The sequence below is a fragment of the Tiliqua scincoides genome, chromosome 3 (assembly GCF_035046505.1).
Source record: "Tiliqua scincoides isolate rTilSci1 chromosome 3, rTilSci1.hap2, whole genome shotgun sequence".
Lineage (NCBI taxonomy): Eukaryota > Metazoa > Chordata > Lepidosauria > Squamata > Scincidae > Tiliqua > Tiliqua scincoides.
The window spans coordinates 205,849,104-205,867,359 of NC_089823.1; the positions used below are offsets into that span (position 1 = coordinate 205,849,104).

Here is an 18,256-nt window from a genome sequence, read left to right on the forward strand (position 1 = left end):
TTCACAACCTTATGTAACAAGATGTACCTTCAACATTGTAGAAAGTGCACTTGTAAACAATTTTTTTCTACTATTATGCATTTTTTAAATCCTATTTAAATTATAAAGTTTGACAGGTCACAGATCTTTAAGAGAGTGTTAAACCCTCAGAAGTAAACCTGTTTTAAAAACATGTCAAACAATAGCTCTCCTGGTCATGTTTGTAGTTGCAGATCTTTTGCTTCAGAGTAGACCTGTTAAGTTTTATGATGCTGCCAGAAAGTAAGTTGTAAGTATTGCCTTTGCTGCAGTCTACAACATATTTGTTCCTGAGTCCTCTTACTAATATTTGTGGGAACTTATGAGCATAGCCATAGGGATTCTGTAGTGTTACCTCCCAATTAACATACATTAGCTTGTTGGTGTCACATAAAGAAGCACCTTTTGCTCTTATTTAAAGAATTCTTTGTAATGCAAAAATAGATATTCTAGTTTTTTTTTCCCCCTTGCTGAAGTAAACTAAAAATTGAACATAAAAATGCTGTTGGATTGTTGTTTTCATCCATTCCAGTGTGCTGGACTAGCACTCTGGTGGAGTGCATTTCATTTGAAAATGGTCCCTTTTGCAGAAAGAATTTAAAATGGAAATCAATGCAAATCTGAAAATGCTCACATTTGCTACAAGAACGCTTTTCTCAAGTTGCTTGTTGTCTCACTCCTCTCCTCCTTAAAAAACTATTGGCCTTGTATGAAAAGAAGCTTGAAAAGGTGGACAAAACTGAAAAAAGACACCCACTGACAGAGGGAAATAACAACTGCACAACAGAAATGGACAACATTATTTCAAAACCCAACAACAGCGGACCAATAAAATTATGCTAGTAAATTTAAAATAAAAAAAAAAGCTTGCAGTTTGCAAATTAATTAGCACCTTCTCAAGAAGCTCTGAAGCCTGGGTGACTGTTACTTTTTAGATAATTTCAGATGAGTATTTTTGTAATGTACATTTGTATGTTTTTATCACAATTTGCACTGAAACTATTTTGTGGCCCTTATATCCACAGCCAGTAATGCAATCCGTTTACAGCCGCTGCCTGATCGCCATTCATCTCAACATGCCTTGCTTAAGATACTCATATGACACGTACGAAAACTATCCCAAAGCCACGGTATGGTACAACCAGGATATTAGCATCAATTGTCATGTCACAAAGTAGTGACAGCAGAACTTTCAAGTTCTCCAGAACTGCTTTTCCAGCTGGATGTTTAATAAAATGGGGGAGCAAATCAATTCTGTGGTGGCTCTTTAGCCAGTGTTGGGCTGTGCGGCCAGACACAGGCCTCCAGATCCAGCAGAGCTAAGCTCTGATGATCCTGCTCCCCTCCCACCCCGCTCCCTCCCCTGCCATGCCTTCCCCCGCCCTCCACCTGCCTCCTCCCCACCTCCCCGACCTTACCTCTCCACCGCTAGGCATTTCACAAGGAATGCCTGGCGGCGGATCAGCGGCCTCCCACCAGTGCTGTCCCAGCATGGGCTCACACTGGGCCAGCGCCAGCATTTGGCTGGCACTTATCCCCGCAAACATGCTTTATGGCATGTTTGCAACAGTGTGTGCCATCAGTAAACTGGCCAGTGAAGCACAGGATTGGGCCCTGAGTTAGATAAATTGTTCTAAACAGGCTGGACTTCAGGTTGGATCTCAGGAGCATCAGGACAAACACAAAGAATAATTCTTTCTTTCTTTCTTTCTTTCTTTCTTTCTTTCTTTCTTTCTTTCTTTCTTTCTTTCTTATTATTATTAGGGGGAGGATATAAAATTAGGCAGTTACTCAGTTCTGTCTCCAGCACTAAATGAAAAATTAGTCTCCTGCCTGCATCAGAGACCAGAAGTGAAGAGAAATGTAGTTCTTGTGTTAGCAAAGACAAAAGATTCATTATAGGTGGTGCCTTAGGTAAAGACCCAATAATCAAAAGTTACTTACTAAAAAGCATGCAAGATGTGTAGCAGTACCCAACATCCACCCGATAGGCACAAAGAGGACAAATGTATGAAGTTCAATGGAAAACAAGGGATTTTTTGTGCATAATTCTATATTTTACTCCCACTTGGTTCAATGCAGCTTATGTGTGCCTCATGTTGCCAGTCATGTGACCAAAATCTGCACTCCCCCAAGGCCACACATGTGAGATCTGTACTTTTCCATCTATTTTAGTGGCTTTTCCTTCTATTTGAGTGGCAGCAGTTCCCATCCCCAAAACAGTAAATAGTTCATTACACCTGGACAGGGAAAAACTTTTGCCGTGTTGTGCACAGAGCTGACACAGTGAAGAGGGAGGAGAAAGAAAAAAAGAGCATGTGCCGATTGTCTCTTGCATATATGTGATCAAATCCTCTGGGTCATGAAAAACATCAACAATATTTTTTAAACCTTTGCTAGCAAGCTAGAGGGTGGGTGGAGGCAGAAATAAGTGACTTGTTGCACTAACAAGTAGTTATGATTCCAATAGTGCTACACAAGTGTAATTGATAATTGGCTCTGAACTCTCATCATTTTTTTTCTTCTTCTGACTTAATAACAACTCCAAGCCAAATTGATTCCTGGCATAATTTCATTGAAATCTCTATCTAGCAATTTATGTACAGAATAAGCCCTTTTAATCACAAGGCAAAAACAGCTTCCCAGTAGGAATGTGATGTATATACCCAGAATGTTCCAAACTCTCTAATCAGTCAATGCAACTTTCTAAACTATTAAAGTAGGCTTTACCACTTTACAATAGAATCTACGTTATAATGACAAAGAACTCTAAATATTTTAACAGAAAACACATGTGAGGCTCCAGTCCACAACTAACTCATCCTCAAACTTCTACCAGCATGCCATGAGAGAGAGAGAGAGAGAGAGAGAGAGAGAGAGAGAGAGAGAGATAATTACAGGAAACAAAATCCTGTAATGAATGTTTTTAAACTTGACTACTTGACCTCCCCTGGAAAAGTTCTCCGAATTATTTCTGTTGTTCAGTTTGCATCAGACCAAAGGAGTCTTTACCAAGTCACAATACAAAAAGTTCTAGGGTAACCAAGAATGGACTTAACACCAAACTTAACACCAAACAGTGGGAAATCCAGTAGGAGGATCAATTAACTGCACAAAGCTACATTATAACCAGTTTATCAGATGCATTTTCAAATGCGTGTACAGTGGCTGTGATTGAAAGAAGATGTGTGTGCAGGGGACACATATAGCTGGAGGTTTGTTTGCTGTTTACGCTAAAGCAAGTCTAACTGCCAAAAAGACATGTCAGCAGGAACTGCTGTGGAAACAGTATCAAACATAGCTCCAGCTGCACATGGCATCTGATCCTGAGTGCGCGTGCAGCTTCGTTAGATGGCAGCCTATTTCAATACCAGTGGAGAGATGTCATTTAGAGCGCATCTAGCTTGTGGTGTAAATAAAGAGAAGAGGGCTCATCCCACCTCCATTCACATGAGTGATGTATGCTTGAATGGACTCTGTGCCATCAGAAACTGCTGAGAGCACAGCTTCAGGGCTTCAGATTCCTCTAATCAAGGGGTATTTCAGTTCATGTGTCTGACAGGAGCAGTAGAGGTAGGGTAAATTACAGGATAAACTATATGTTGTGTCCCACAGACCCTTAGCTTTCCCCGGAGTACTTGTGCTCCCAGTTGGAACAATAAGGCTGGAACGTTATCTTACATGGGTGTAAGTCCCATTGAACTCAGTGGTACTTCCTTCTGACTAGACATGTGCAGAACTGCGGAGTAAGGCTGCAAACCTGTGCACACTTAGGTGGAAGTAAGTACCATTGAACTCAAGGAGACCTACTTCTGAGTTAACATGCTTAAGATCGAGAGCCCAATCCTATGCATGTCTACTCAGAAGTAAGTCCCATTCTAGTCAATGGTGCTTACTCCCAGGTAAGTGTGGCTAGAATTGCAACCTCAGCCACAAAGCATAGAAGAGACAGCACAGGAATTTGTCATCTGGGGAAAAAACCCATAGATTGGAAGATGGTGCATATTTAAATCCTAATTTGAACACAGTCTCCTTAGTGAATACGGTAAATATGAGTTTGCCACCTTTTTGTGGCAGGGCTTTTGTGTCTTTAGTAGCTGCATGACAAATTTTCCCAGCATGGAGCTGCAATGTGGGGAAAGCTTCAGTGGTAATTAAATGTTTTCAGGTTCTACCACCATGCTGAGGCAAATCGCTGAACCATAAAGGCTGCATCACTTACAGGGTGGCGATGGGTTTTGTCCAGTGACAAAACAAGGCACAGGGTGATTCACACTTGATAGAGAACTTTTCTATTCCAGTTGCTGTCATACATTAGAGGGCAAACACCTTCGAAGTACATATGCACTCAGTCCGTTCTGCAACTCCCCAATTCATGTTGTGTAATAAGTTCTTTGCCAGAACTTCTGACAATTGGGTAGCTATTATAAAACCAGTGGCAAACTCTCTTTCATACCAAGGGTGAAACAAGGTTTTCAGACTCATCAGGAAACAGTGAGGGACATTTCATAAATGGTTTGGCTGGTATTGAATGTCAGCTGTGTCTCAAACGGGTTCAGTCTGCTGCTTGTCCTAGGACCACCATGACTATCAATTAGTTCAGAATCATATTTTGTTCCCAAATGATTTGGCTACAAGGATACCATTTTCTGCCAGTTTGATAGCACGGATCCTCAAGTCACACTGGAACCAGTCATGATGGATAAATGAGTAGCCTATCCAAAGGTTCTTTAAAGGGTTAATAACTCCATACCAATAATTTCAGATCACAACTTCAGCACCAACAAACTTTAAAAATGAATGTAGTGAGACAAGGTCATTCACATACCTTTAACCTTTTATCTCAGGCACATTGTTTCAACACATCCAGATACATCTAGTACAGTGATTTTTAACCTTTTTCATCTCATGGCACACTGACAAGGTACTAAAATGGTCAAGGCACACCACCAGGTTTTTGACAATTGACAAGGCACACCATGCTGCCAGTGGGGGGCTCACATCTCCCACTAGCCCTATTAATAAATGACCTTCCCCCAAATTCCTGTGGCACACCTGTGGACCACTCACGGCACACCAGTGTGCCACAGCACAGTGGTTGAAAATGGCTGATCTAGTATGTGGATTTTAGCTTAGCTCTAGTTTGGCTAACAAGATAGCTTCCATAAATATCACAACTATACACATAACCTGCACAAAACAGGAAGGCCCTGCTGGATCAAGTCAAAGGTCTATTTGGTCCAATCCTGCTTTCCACAGGGGCCAACCAGTTGCCTTTGGAAAGCCACAAGCAGGAGATGAAGGACTAAGCACCATCTCCAACTGTTGCTTCCCTGCAGCTGGTTTACAGAGTCATACCTCCTCTGAACCTGGAGGTAGCCTATACATGTGCCTATATACACAAGAACGTTGAAAATGGAAATGTGCTCTGCAAAGGGGATGATTCTACTCTCTATGCTATTTTATGATAATTATTTCATTATCTTTACTTCCTTGTAATTCCTTTGCATTCAGAGGACTGATTCTATACAAAAATCTCAAATTCAGCCAGAATCTTTGCACAGCTTTTCTGAACAAACCATTATATTGGAAGTGTTAATAGTTTATTTTCCCCTCCCCCCCTTGTCATTATTCAAGTATTTCCACTGACACATGAAATACCTATCAATAGTGGCGTTCCCAGAGGGGGGGCACAATGCTAAGTTTTGCAGAGGGCCTCAACACACCATGCAAGTGTCCCCTGCCCCTCACCATCAGAGACACACCTCTGCTTTGCTCTCACCGCCAGGAACGGCTCCAGCGATGAAGGAGAGTGGCCCCTTGCTTGGTGCATTGAGGCACCCTGCAAAACCTAGCCCCCCTCCCCCCAGAATACCACTTCCTATCTAGCTGGTAAGCCTGACATCCATCTCAAGTCACATGATGTGATATAAAAAAAGACACTTGGTATGCTGTCAGCCACACGTCTAGGACCCATCCTAAGTATTTTAAAGAAAGCTCAGTTGAAACCAATGGGATTTAGTTTCAAATAAAAGTGTTCAGGATCTGAATTCAAGAAGCTCATTACTGTACTCTCATTAATTAGGAATTTGGGTGGGCATAGCATGAGTTGTCAGAGAATCAAGAATTATTTAACCTAGGCACTCATTTTGAAGCATAAGTTGCACCTTCTACTTTGTGCATTCTGGATGTATAAACAAGACTTACAGGCCAATCTTGAGCTTGCCAGCACCCACTGAAGCAGCAGTGCCAAAGCAGCTACCGCTGTATCCAGCAAGCACTGGGAAGCAGCTGGAGGTCTCTATCGGGGAAGAGGACTTTTGGCCACTTCTCCTAAGGAAAACCCCAAGCTCCACAATGGAGCTTCTCAAGTCTTTGCCAGCTATTTTGCCTGCGCACACTTGAGAAATACCATATCAGGCCCAACAGAGAGTTCAGGATCCTGTGGAGCAGAACTTCAACTATCCCATCTCCCCCCTGGCCTGGTTCCTTCCCCCTCCCCGTCCTCGCTCCACCCTCCCCCTGCCCCCAGAGGCTGCACCACTGCCTGGAGGTTGAACTTACTCCCAGCAGCACTGCATCCTCTTCCTGCCGGCGCTGTGCCCAGCACCTGACTGATGCAGACACAGGGTTGGTACTTCTTACTTGTCAAGTACCATAAACATGCTTTATGGCACATTTGCTACATCCAGTTGTGGAAAAGGCTTCAGAAGTCAACCTCGAGGCAAAATCAGGAGCCGGAGTCCCTGAGGCAGTTCGTGGCTGTACACAGTCACGCTCTGGCAACTCCTGCGACGCCGCTGGAACCAACCGTATTGGCTTCTGCCTTTCCATTGGATCATTCCAGCGACGTGAAGAGGGGGGATTTGCTGCATGGGTAACAGCCTATCCTCCACACCTTCTTTACCCAGGCTTCACGCACTGGAGAGGACACTCCAACTTTGCCATACGGTGTCGGCACAATTGTCACTCCTGATTGGCCTTTTCAGCCACACTAGACGCTGTTCCAGAACCACCATTCAGAGCGTGTTACCATAGTCTTTCAAGACTGAAGGTTGCCAACACAACAACATCCAGCACTAAGGCTCAGTGCCAGCGCTGGCCAAGTTCAGGACTGGGCCCTTAATTGTCACATAGTATGTCCAAGTAGCAATAACAATAGGCATTGCCTACAAGCTTTCCTCCTCGGCATTACCCAACACAGTTCTTCCACTGAACTATATTGTGAAACGGATCACGTGTCACATCACCCCACATTCTTTTTCCTTGTAATTTCTATCTGTGATTCCTCTTCCCAGCCATGTGCCCTATGGATGCTGCATCCTTTGGCATATGATCCATGGACTATTGTGCATCCCACCCTAACAAAAATGAAATGGGGCATTCACAATACATCAAGACTTTACAGAGACAGTGAGTGTTGCTATCTGTCTATTAAATGTGCCAAAAAGTGTCTTTTAAATCTGAAATTAGTGGAAATGTTTTCACATCAAACAACCAAAGTCACATTTCAAATTACAAGAAAGTGTAATATTTGACAGTAAATTTTGGAAAAAATGTTCACATTCAAATTTTATCATTCTTAAAACTTTAGTACCAAAATACAAGCTGGGGTTTCCTTTAATCTGATACTTGAATGTTGTTTCTCTCTTAATTTTTTTTCCTGCCTTCCTCATCCAAATATTTAATACAATTCACAATATTATTAAAAAGTGTCATTAACTGTTGCAAACCATAAACCATCAAAAGAGCCATACTCAAAAGTCTGAATATTTGCTGCTCTCTTATAGGTTTGCTACCACAATTCAAAATTTGAAGTTCAGATGTTAAATTTCAAAATGAATTTCTAAACATTTCACATTTAATATTTGCTAAATCAAATGCTTTGATTCAAATTAGCTGAGGCCAGCCTTAGGCATGAAAAAGTGGTGTGAACTTGCAAAAGTTGGGAACTTCTAAGTGATGTCAAGGTGGATGCCTCTCTGTGAGCTGCTTTTAGGCAGTCAAGAAGGAGCTCAGCATCTCTCTACTTCAAGCCTTTGAAGTTCTTTGGGGGCAGACTGACACTCACCCACAGATAACAAGAAGAAAAGCACTCTATTGTATCAAGTACATTATGCTCAACACAAAACATTTCTAGGTGACATTTTTAACACACCTCATTTTAGGGCACAACACAGAAACACAGTTCTTTGTGTAATCAACTGGCAATTTTTGACTGATGATCTATTTGATTTTGTAGACCAATAGCAAAGGATGATAACTCTGAACAAACCAGGCCATCTTCTGTGATATTGCTCAATGTTTGCTAGCAATTAGGATAGCTGTATTTGCAAATCTCCAATCACAAATATTCAATGCCCGAGTAGGTATATATGTACTATTCTCCAGTAAGGAAACAGGCAATTCTTTTCCTATCCCACAAACCATCCCATGACATCTGGCAGTGGCCATATTTGCAAGCTTGATACAAGCGCATTTCTTTTGATAAAACTCAGGAAAGATCTGGCTGAAGTTATCACAGCAATGTAGATGATACACAGCCATGCACATTGCAGCTCAGTCTCCACTGTGCCAGATTCTGAATTATGTTACTTTCTAAATTCACCCTTACATATGGAAAAAGCACTCCAAATATGCAAAGCAGAATAATGGCCACATTATGAAAATGATGTGTTCTTTTATTAAATTAAACATGTTTTCCCCTACATGGCTATGAAAGATTAAAATGAGAAAAATCTGTGAGTGTGAGTGTTAGATCAATTTCAGAGAGACCCATTCCTTGGAATTTGGGACTTAGTGAATGAATTTGAGCATTTCCCTTCTTTTGTTTACAGATAGTTTCTAGGTCTTATGACTGATGCTCAGGAAGAAAAGGCCATGAACAAGTGTTTATTGACTTTTACAGATCACCAACTCTAAAAATCTTTGCTAACACAAATGTTAGGGTTTGGCCATAGCATTGTCTTCTGCTTACTTTTGATCTAAACAGGGAAGGAAACCAACAGCTGCTTTCATATTCTGAGCTTAGTAAAAAAAAAAAAAAATCTTTTCCATAAGCTCTGGACCAAGCTGTCAAAGGCTAACCATATTTAAAATATCTGAAAATGATTAGCTGGGTGAGCAGAGAAGAGAGAAAAATGGTGAGAGGCTCCTGATACTACAAAGGTTTCTGTTACAATGAATGTAAGAATGTTGGACTATTCCAGGTAAATATCAGAAGATATATATTTCACATTTTCAGTCATGCAAGAGAATTCTGGCAGTCACATGTAACTGACCATAAAACTTTCCTGTGCGTATGTGTATAACTTTCCTGAGTTTTTGGGCATTTGCCATAAAGGATTATCATCATTCACATGTGAATGCTGACATTCACCAGATTTCAAACATTCACCGTAACATATGTATGTATACTTAGAAATATTGCAAACTAAGGAATTTTTAAAGTACTGTATGTTTCCTTTGTCTATAATCACTGTTAATCTGTGCAGGAGTACACCCCTATGTCAGTTGTACCCCAGTAATACTTATCCAAAGATCTCATTCTCTCAATTTTTTACTTGAGTGTAAACAAAAGCCACATAGTGGAGGCAATGTGGTGGAGATGCAATGATACTTCTTGCCAGTATGGACAGACAAATAGCATAACGCACTGCCCTGACACCCAGGCCAGTGACATCACAACATCATGTGACATCGTGACATCACTTCCACATTCTTCCCGGGGGGGCACTTGTTGCAGTGGCTTCGTGAACGCTTCTCCTATGGAGGCTCCTCTTTGAAGAAGAAGGAATGGGGTGTGTGTGAAGGCACCAGCGCCTCCTCCATAACTAGGGTGGAGACTAGAGGGCAGTTACGCATGCCCCCTCAGTGTAGCACCTGGGGCAGGTGCCCCTCAGGTTCCTCCCTAGTTATGCCTCTGACATGAAGCACAACACTGCCAGACTTGCTTTGTATTAAGCAGAGCTGACATTATTGTGATATTATAAAGGCATTCTGCACATGCTCAAAGACAGTTTCTGTTTTGGTATATCATTGCATGGTCCATTGCAGGTTGTCCAAACTTTTTGGCAGGAGGGCCACATCATCTCTCTGACACTGTGTCGGGGGCCAGGTAAAAAAAGAATTAATTTACATTTAAAATTTGAAAAAATTTACAGAAATGAATATATTAGAGATGGAACTTACATGAATGAATAAAGGTCCTGCAGTAGCTCAAGGCCTATAAAAGGCCTTGCACAAAGCAAGGCCAGCCTTTCCTTCCCTGCCACTGCTGCATCACAGGCTTGAAACACCAAGTAGTGGATGGAGCCCTCATCCCACAGCTCAGGTGAGAGGTCCAACAGTCATCCTCACACTGAGAGCAGCTGCATCAGGCCAGCATGGGCTCCAGCAAGTCTCTGGAGGGCCAGAGGCTCATTGGAGTTTGGGGGCTCCCCGCAGGCCGGATTGGGAGCCCCTGAGGGCTGCAAGCGGCCCCCGGGCCGGGGTTTGGGCACCCCTGGTCCATTGCTGAGCCCTGGCACTGAAAAACAGTTCCAGAATCAAGCCTGGGGAAGCCCTACTTATATTAAACCATACCTTACAGTATAGTATTGGTTTCATTCTCAGTGAGCATCTGGTGAGCTAGATGTGAATGGAGAAAAGGGAACCTATTGGGCATTTCGCAGAAGCTTCTGACAATGGGTAGCAAGCAAGAAGACAGGGCAGGGCAGGGCAGAAGAAGAGTAGCAGGGCAGCACAACACATTCTCTGCTCCCCACCACCTCATTTCAACAAGCATGGAATCTGTACACTCTGCCCTTTGCAAACTGAGAGCTAAACTGCACTCTTAATAGTAAACTGAACGATTAAATAGCCACCCTTGAGTTGTTATGTCTACAAGAGACAGAGCATGCTAAATATGCTGATATCATGTAGACATGCTAGGGAAATCCATACACATAATAAAGTATTGCAGATGTATAATTATAATTAGGCCCTTTTATATCTTACAGATACTGGAACAAATTTGATGAAAATTCACCTTGACTTAATGAGGAAATGCTATCTCCTAGATCTAAGTAATAACACCCATAATTGTTAGATCCTTGTGAAATTGCTCATGCCAGGTTCATGTTTGGCCACGTCAGAAGATGAGCTTGTTTTGAGGTCAAAGTTAGCTAATAGATGGTTTAAGTATCATACATAATGTGCAACGTTTATATAGCACTTTCTGAGTTGCGAAGCATTTCACATGTATTATCTTTATGTTCTTACAACAACCCTGTAAGGCGTTATCCCTGTCTTGCAGCTTCAGAGCTGAGAGGCTGAAAAGGAGTGGCTTTCTTAGGCCACCTGCTGAGTTCATGACGGAGGGAGGATTTGAACCTGGGGCCTCCTGATTCACAGCTCAGTAGCCAAAAAGGTCACTCTTTCTGCATGACTACTCCATCTATCTTCAAAAGAAGTGGCAGCAGGACAGGAGCTTATGAAGATAATCTCATTACCCTCGAAAATGTTGCGATATACATTAAGTATGATAGTTCGCTCATTTCTTTAAAAAAAAACTGCATTCAAACAACCACACAATAATTAGAGTAGAATTAAGACATTGCTGCTTTAAGCAATCCAGATATTTTGCTTAATCCAACTGGTACAAAGGCACTTTCACATGTGCTACCTAAAATAAAGATTCTGCTTTCCATGCCCTGTCCTGCATTAAGAACAATCACACAGGGCACAAAGAGCATTAAAGGGTCTTACTTTTTTTTTTTTTAAAGTATCATGTGTTAAAGCAGAAGTCAACAGGGATGGTTGATGCCAAGTAAGGCAGTTTCACAACCTCAAATGCCCACTCGACATTGTTAATCCTCTGTGTGATATCACATCACTGTTCTAATCTAGTCCAAGTGGCCTCTGGGACCACAGTTCACAGGTAGAGCACAGGATTTACACACAGAGGTCCAAGGCCCAATCCTTGGCATCTATGGGTAGGACTGGGAAAGCCCCCTATTGAAACTGCTGCCATTCAGTGTATACGGTACTGAGTCAGATGAGCCAATGACCTGATTCAGTACAAGGCTGATTCACAGGTTCTCCATATGCTCAAGTATCATCCAGAGATGACTGCAGAGCCATTTTTTGAATGAACATTTAGACATGGCAGTCAGTGTATATAGGCATTCGTACTAAGACTCTGTTTAACCGATAAATACATTTGAAACAAAAACATGTATTTCTGACTTATCCAGAAAACAGAGAGAGAAGCAACCCAGTCCATGAATCACCTTACCTGCAATCTAGTTATAAGCCAGTGAAGCTGAAATCCTATACAGACTTCCCTATAAGTAAGTCCCACTGAATTTAATATGGCTTGCTTCTCAGGAGATATGCATAGGATTGTGCAGTTGGGTCTCTTAACTTATGTAGGACTACTTCCATTTAAGAAAGAAGCTACAAATTAGAGTACAGCTTACACCAGCAGCCTTGTGCCCACTAAAGATTGGCCAACATCTCACCCAACATCTGAGATGGTGTGCCCCCCTTACCCAGTGCCAGCCTCTGCTCCTCACAATCTTCAGTGTTCAAGCTCAGCACTCTCCTCTCCTCTACATTTCCTCTTCCTCTCTTCCTTTTCCACTCCAGAGAGTAGAAGGAGGAACAGTGGAGACAATTACCAATAGGTGAACAAGGATGCGTGCCCCCAACCAACAGCAACTGTTAGCCTGCACATGCCCGATCTTGTCTGATCTTGGAAGCTAAGCAGGGTCAGGCCTGGTTAGTACTTGGATGGGAGACCACCTGGGAATACCGGGTGCTGTAGGCTTATACCATAGTCTTTTGAGTCTGAAAGTTGCCAACCATTCCCCCCCCCCAAACCAATCTGCTGCCTGAGATGACTGCTTCAGCTGCCCTCATGGATGAGCAGGCCCAGTGCACACTTCCTTGGAGGTAAGTCCCACTGATTTCAGAGTAAAACAGTGACAAATTGTGGCACATCTGTATAATTTTTTTAATGACCCATCCAAAGTGCCTAGAAGTTTCATTGATTTCAGTGGGGGGGGGGGTAAACTTATGCTCAGTTGTCCCCAGTATCAGTCAATGTGACTTGAAAGAGCTTCATCTTAGCTAGAAGACCATTTCCCAAATTAGTATTCTAACTGCCTTTTGAGGCAGGCCACAAGTTAAGGTACAAGTTAAGCATGGGGTCCTATAAAGATTTTGTTATTTTGTTCTTCACCCAGAACGTTTTGTTCCATAAAAGCAGGTAAAATGTCTAATGATCGCAATGAAGCCTCATGTGAATAGGCAAATCCGAATGTTTGCAAGAAGTGTCATTTTGCTGAAGGATTTGCAGAAAGTAAAGTAATACCGATAATTTCATTTCAAGACAAAAAGCCGAATATGGAGAATTCATTCACCTGATTGCCTGTCTAGAATCTGCCTTTTCTACCCTGACATCCACTCTTGCTATGCTTAAAGTTCTGAACTAATCTTATAAGATCATTGGTTCATCTCGTTCAATCCTGTCCACTGCGACCGGCACTGGTTCTCCTCAATCTCCAGCCAATGTCTTCTTCAAGCCACATCGCTTGAGGTTCTTTGAACTGGAGATGCCAGAAACTCCACCAGGGACCTCATGCATGCAACATGTGTCCTCTGTTACAAAGTGTTGGCACCTCCATAACTGGAAGAAGAAAATTTGCCTCCTCTCAGATTCTGTACTATTATCGAACCTCCGCAAATAACCTAAGCTGTATGTATTACGTATAAAGTTGTACATTTACTCTGATTGCAAAAGACGTGGATTTCACCATTCTTGAGATAAATGCAGCTTTGAACAGGAATTGTTTACTTTGCAGTGCTAAAACCTGTTTGCTTTTCTCAGGACTGGTCCTGCTAGCTCAGGCACATAGTTCCGCAAGGCGACAGTACATGAATTCTCAATAAACCACACATAAGTGCATAAGTGGCTGTATTGTATATGGCAGTGACTGCATTCCACTGAGACCACATCCACAGGCCAGGTGCCCAGTCTCTCACTTGGAGACACAACCAGAAACCTCAGAAATCCCCCAGGAAAAGCAGGGAAACTTCTTTGGTAACACGTCATGCGAACTACAAGATGCTAGACATGCAGTCTGCACCTTAACCTGTGCCAGTTTCGCCCTTCCCTCCCCCCAACAAATCAGCATGCTCCATCAGCAACACTGCACAGTCTGGGTTGACAGGGGATAGATTGGGCTCTTGATCTTCCATTCTGATAGTCACACAAAATGTTATGATTTGAAGGATGTGTTTCATGCAGAAACTTGTGGTGCACATTTCAGCACATATGAAGCTTTGGGCCATCAGGTTGAATTCTTAATTTGCTTGAGCAGTGCATTTTTCCTGTGCATGTGGGTGCAGCCCATTGTTCTGGTGATGTTCAAAATGTGGAGATAACATGGGAAAGATAAATGATGTTGTTGTGCTACCCTGGAACTTTGTTAAACCCCAGAGGAACCCGCAATGCACAATACCTCCTCACACAATCTGGGCATATCAAATGTTAGCAGAGCTGCCTGAGCGTGGTCACGTGGAAGGAGCAATCATCTTGTTCAGGCAACAAATGAACCACCTTCTAAGATTACCAACTTCAGCACGCTTAAAAAGGAGTAAGTCCCATTGAACCGAGTGGAACTTAATCCTGAGTAAGCACGCATAACATTCCATTGAATGTCTCATAGACTGAAATGAATTCCAAGCAACGTATGTGGACAGCAGACAAAACTTCACTGTCAGTTATACCCACGTTGCTTGAGGTCAGGAACTAAACCTGAGATCTTATGTATGCAACGTGTAGCGGTGTAGCTAGAGAGGGTGCAAAACACTAGGTTTTGCAGGGAGCCTCAATGCGGAGTGCAGGCAGCCCTTCCCCTTCCAAGCCATTCTGGACAGTGGGAGCAAAGCGGAAGCAAATGCCTCCATTTTGCTTCCACTGCCCAGAATGGCTCCAAAGGGGAGGGGGAGGTGTCACTTGCATACCACGCTGAGGCTCCCTGAAAAACTAGTGCTTTTCATCCCCTCCAGCTACACCACTGGCAGCATGTGTCCTGTTGACACTGATTAGTTGTTTCAGCCCAGTCCTAGATGTATTTATTCAAAAGTAAACCCCACTGCACTCAAGCTGGGACTGCCTTCTGATTAAACATGTGTGGGTCTGAGTTATTAGTATGCCCTTTCACTAGGGCAATGGGAAAAATCAGACCATGAAATAAGTTAAAGATAAGCATTCATAGCATATACCAGCAGTAATACCTATGCAATCAAACTATGTTTGTTTAATTTAAATGTAACTAAGAAAATAAATTCCTATTTTACTGCAAAGCGTTTGAGTGGCTAGGCACTGATACCCTAAATAAATTGTACATAAATTGAATAACCTCAAATATATATTGTGTTGGTCTCTACGTAAGAAGACATAACAGAAATCCCACTGTACAAATGAAGGATGTGTATACAGAGTCTGTTTAATCTCATAGATTCCCCATAGGCAATGTGGTCATTAATCCATGGAGGGTTAAGGACACAAAGAAGGATTTTCCAAGACAGATAAATTGAAGTAATCCTTCTTTGATCTCAGGAACAACAATAGAGGATGAACAAGAAGGACAGAGTGAGTTACTGCCCATGTTAGAAACAACTATAGATTCACCAAACTAGTACTTAAGCAATATTTGGCCAGGGCTACTGAAAACTTCCTTTTCAGATTTTTATTCCTGCTTGTAAAACAACTGAAGAGCACCCAGCAAGAGAAGATATCCAATGGGCTGTTTAAGTGCCTTTTCCTGCTTTGGTTACAGGTGTAAGTTCTGAATCACTCTGGAAATTCTTATTCCCCTAGAACAGTCATTTTCAACCACTGTGCTGTGGCACACTGGTGTGCCACAAGTGGTCCTCAGGTATGCCACAGGAATTCGGGGGAAGGTCATTTATTAATAGGGCCAATGAGAGATGTGAACCTCCACTGGCAGTATGGTGTGTCTGTGCCTTGTCAATTATCAAAAACCTGGTGGTGTGCCTTGACCATTTTAGTGCCTTCTCAGTGTTCCATGAGATGAAAAAGGTTGAAAATCACTGCCCTAGAACCTATCTGTGGCCTTTCACACAGGGGACCTTGATCAGCAAGCAGCAAAACAAGCATCTCACATAGCCCTGTAGAACTGTAAAAGGATCCATAGTGCCTTGGTAATTCCATCATACTTCAGTTTTATTTCCTGTAGTAACATGGATTTCAACGGAATTAGAAGAACAGCATGCGAGAGGAGTACCGCAAGGCAAAGAAAAAGAAAATGATGCACCACAGGCCATTAAACAAAACCTTGTAAGAAACTGCCTGGCTGTATATCTCTTTTTCTTTTCTTTTTTCACTATCAAACTGATCCATGAATTTGGCAAGCAATTTCAGATCCTAGCAAATTGCTCTGCTTGTCCATTTAGCCCGTATGTTTGTTCCATGCAATAGAAGGTGACGTTTGACGATGAAAAGCCTACGTTGACAAGATCAGTCTGATTTATTGCTTTGTGTTTCACTCAATTTCTTCTTAAATTAACCAGAGAGGACTCTCTAGTTCTGCTTCATTTCCCCATTGCTCTTTTATAAACGAGCCCTGGGGGACTCCTGATGATCTCTCAGACTCAACTTTGCTTGATCTCTTTTCCCCAAAGCATGTTACAGCATTAAACAATAAACTAAATTTCATCTAGGCCCTCAATAGGTGAGGTGAGCCAGGCCCTCAATAAGCATTTGAGTGCTTAAGAATTCTAGATAAAGAAAAGTTATTAAATTTTAAAACAAATTGCCTCAACTTTTTCTTTTCTTTGATTTTACAATGGATTTGATGCATAAAGTCTAATTAGTCTTTTCTGATGGCCTCTTATGTTTAGCAGCTTAACACAATTAAGTTAAGTTATTCCCCTAGAACTGTGGCCTTTCACACAGGGAAACTTGAGCAGCAAAACAAGCAATCCTAACCCAGTTTCCAGCACCAACGTAAGAGCAATGCAGCTCCAAGGTAAGGGAACAAACATTTCCTTACTTTGAGGAGGCCTCCATGAGTGCTACCCAACTGCAGGATGCAGCGCATGTCCCATTGGCAGTGCTATGCCAGTGCTGGAAAGTTGGTTAGGATTTGGACCTGAGATTCCAATCCTAACCCACTTCAGCACAGCCAGGCCACAAGGCCTGTGCTCTATCCAGCATAGGTTAGGAGATGTCTGTAGGTCTCTGTGGGATAAGGGGATATATTTCCCCTTATCCCAAGTAAAGCCTCAGCCACCCCTATAGGGTTTCTCTGATTCATGCCAGCAGAGGCATACCCAGGGCTTTGGGCACCCAGGGCAATGCTGTGACATCATGAGACCATGCAGCATCATGATGTCATTAGGGTGCTCACACTCCAAATGCTTCCCCATTTGGGAAGCAGTTGGAGCACAAGAGTGCACTCAGATGTCAGCTGGGCGATTTCACCCAACCAGCTGCTGAGAGGGTGCATGTGCTCCAATTGCTTCCCAAGCAGGGAAGCAATTGGAGCGCATGTTCTTGGGCCCCCCTCCAGTTTGTACCCGTGGTAGGCACTATGTTTTGCCCTAGTGACAGTACGCCTCTGAGTGCCAGCTATTTAGTTGGTGCAAATCCAGGAAGTCCAGTGTAATGCTGGGCAGGCTGGAAGTGGAATTAAGATATGGCCAAGTCCTGCTTCACTGATCCTGGCTCGTCCTTAGCCCAATCTGCCCACCTCCACCCAGAAATGTCCCCTCCCCACCTTCCCACCAAGGTATGCCCTCCCCACCAAGGTAAGCCACCTTCTCCATGCGCCTGCATCACTCAGCACAACCTTATCTGCTCCAGCCAGTGCTACTCCTGGATGCAGCCCCAGTGGGCCAGCACAGACCTTTCAGCCACTGCTGCCAACTCATGAGTAAACTTGCTTTATTGCACCTTTGCAACACTCTGAGCTAGCATAGGAATGCCTGCACTGGCTCAGGCTGGGGTTAGAATTACACTCCAAGAGTTTAGAATAGAATGCAATGACTTGTACACTGTGAACCATTCCACACATATTAATAATATAATTGTAACAATAACCAGGATGTTGCACTGGTATACCATCCACATTCACCAGTTGCAATGTGGTACACAGTTTTCCAGCACCGAACTGTGCCAAGTGCATTGGGCATGATAGCGACTGGACTGTGGATAGTGACTGGA

At 42.8% G+C, this 18,256-nt stretch overlaps 1 protein-coding gene and 1 pseudogene across 4 annotated transcripts in view; one reads left to right on the forward strand and one right to left on the reverse strand.

Annotated features, from left to right (window-relative positions):
* The window catches only part of PAX3 (paired box 3), a 129,967-nt gene that overhangs the window by 91,121 nt on the left and 20,590 nt on the right, over positions 1 to 18,256 (reverse strand). The gene's annotated exons all lie outside the window — the stretch shown is intronic.
* Positions 12,710 to 12,829, forward strand: LOC136646156 (5S ribosomal RNA; annotated as a pseudogene).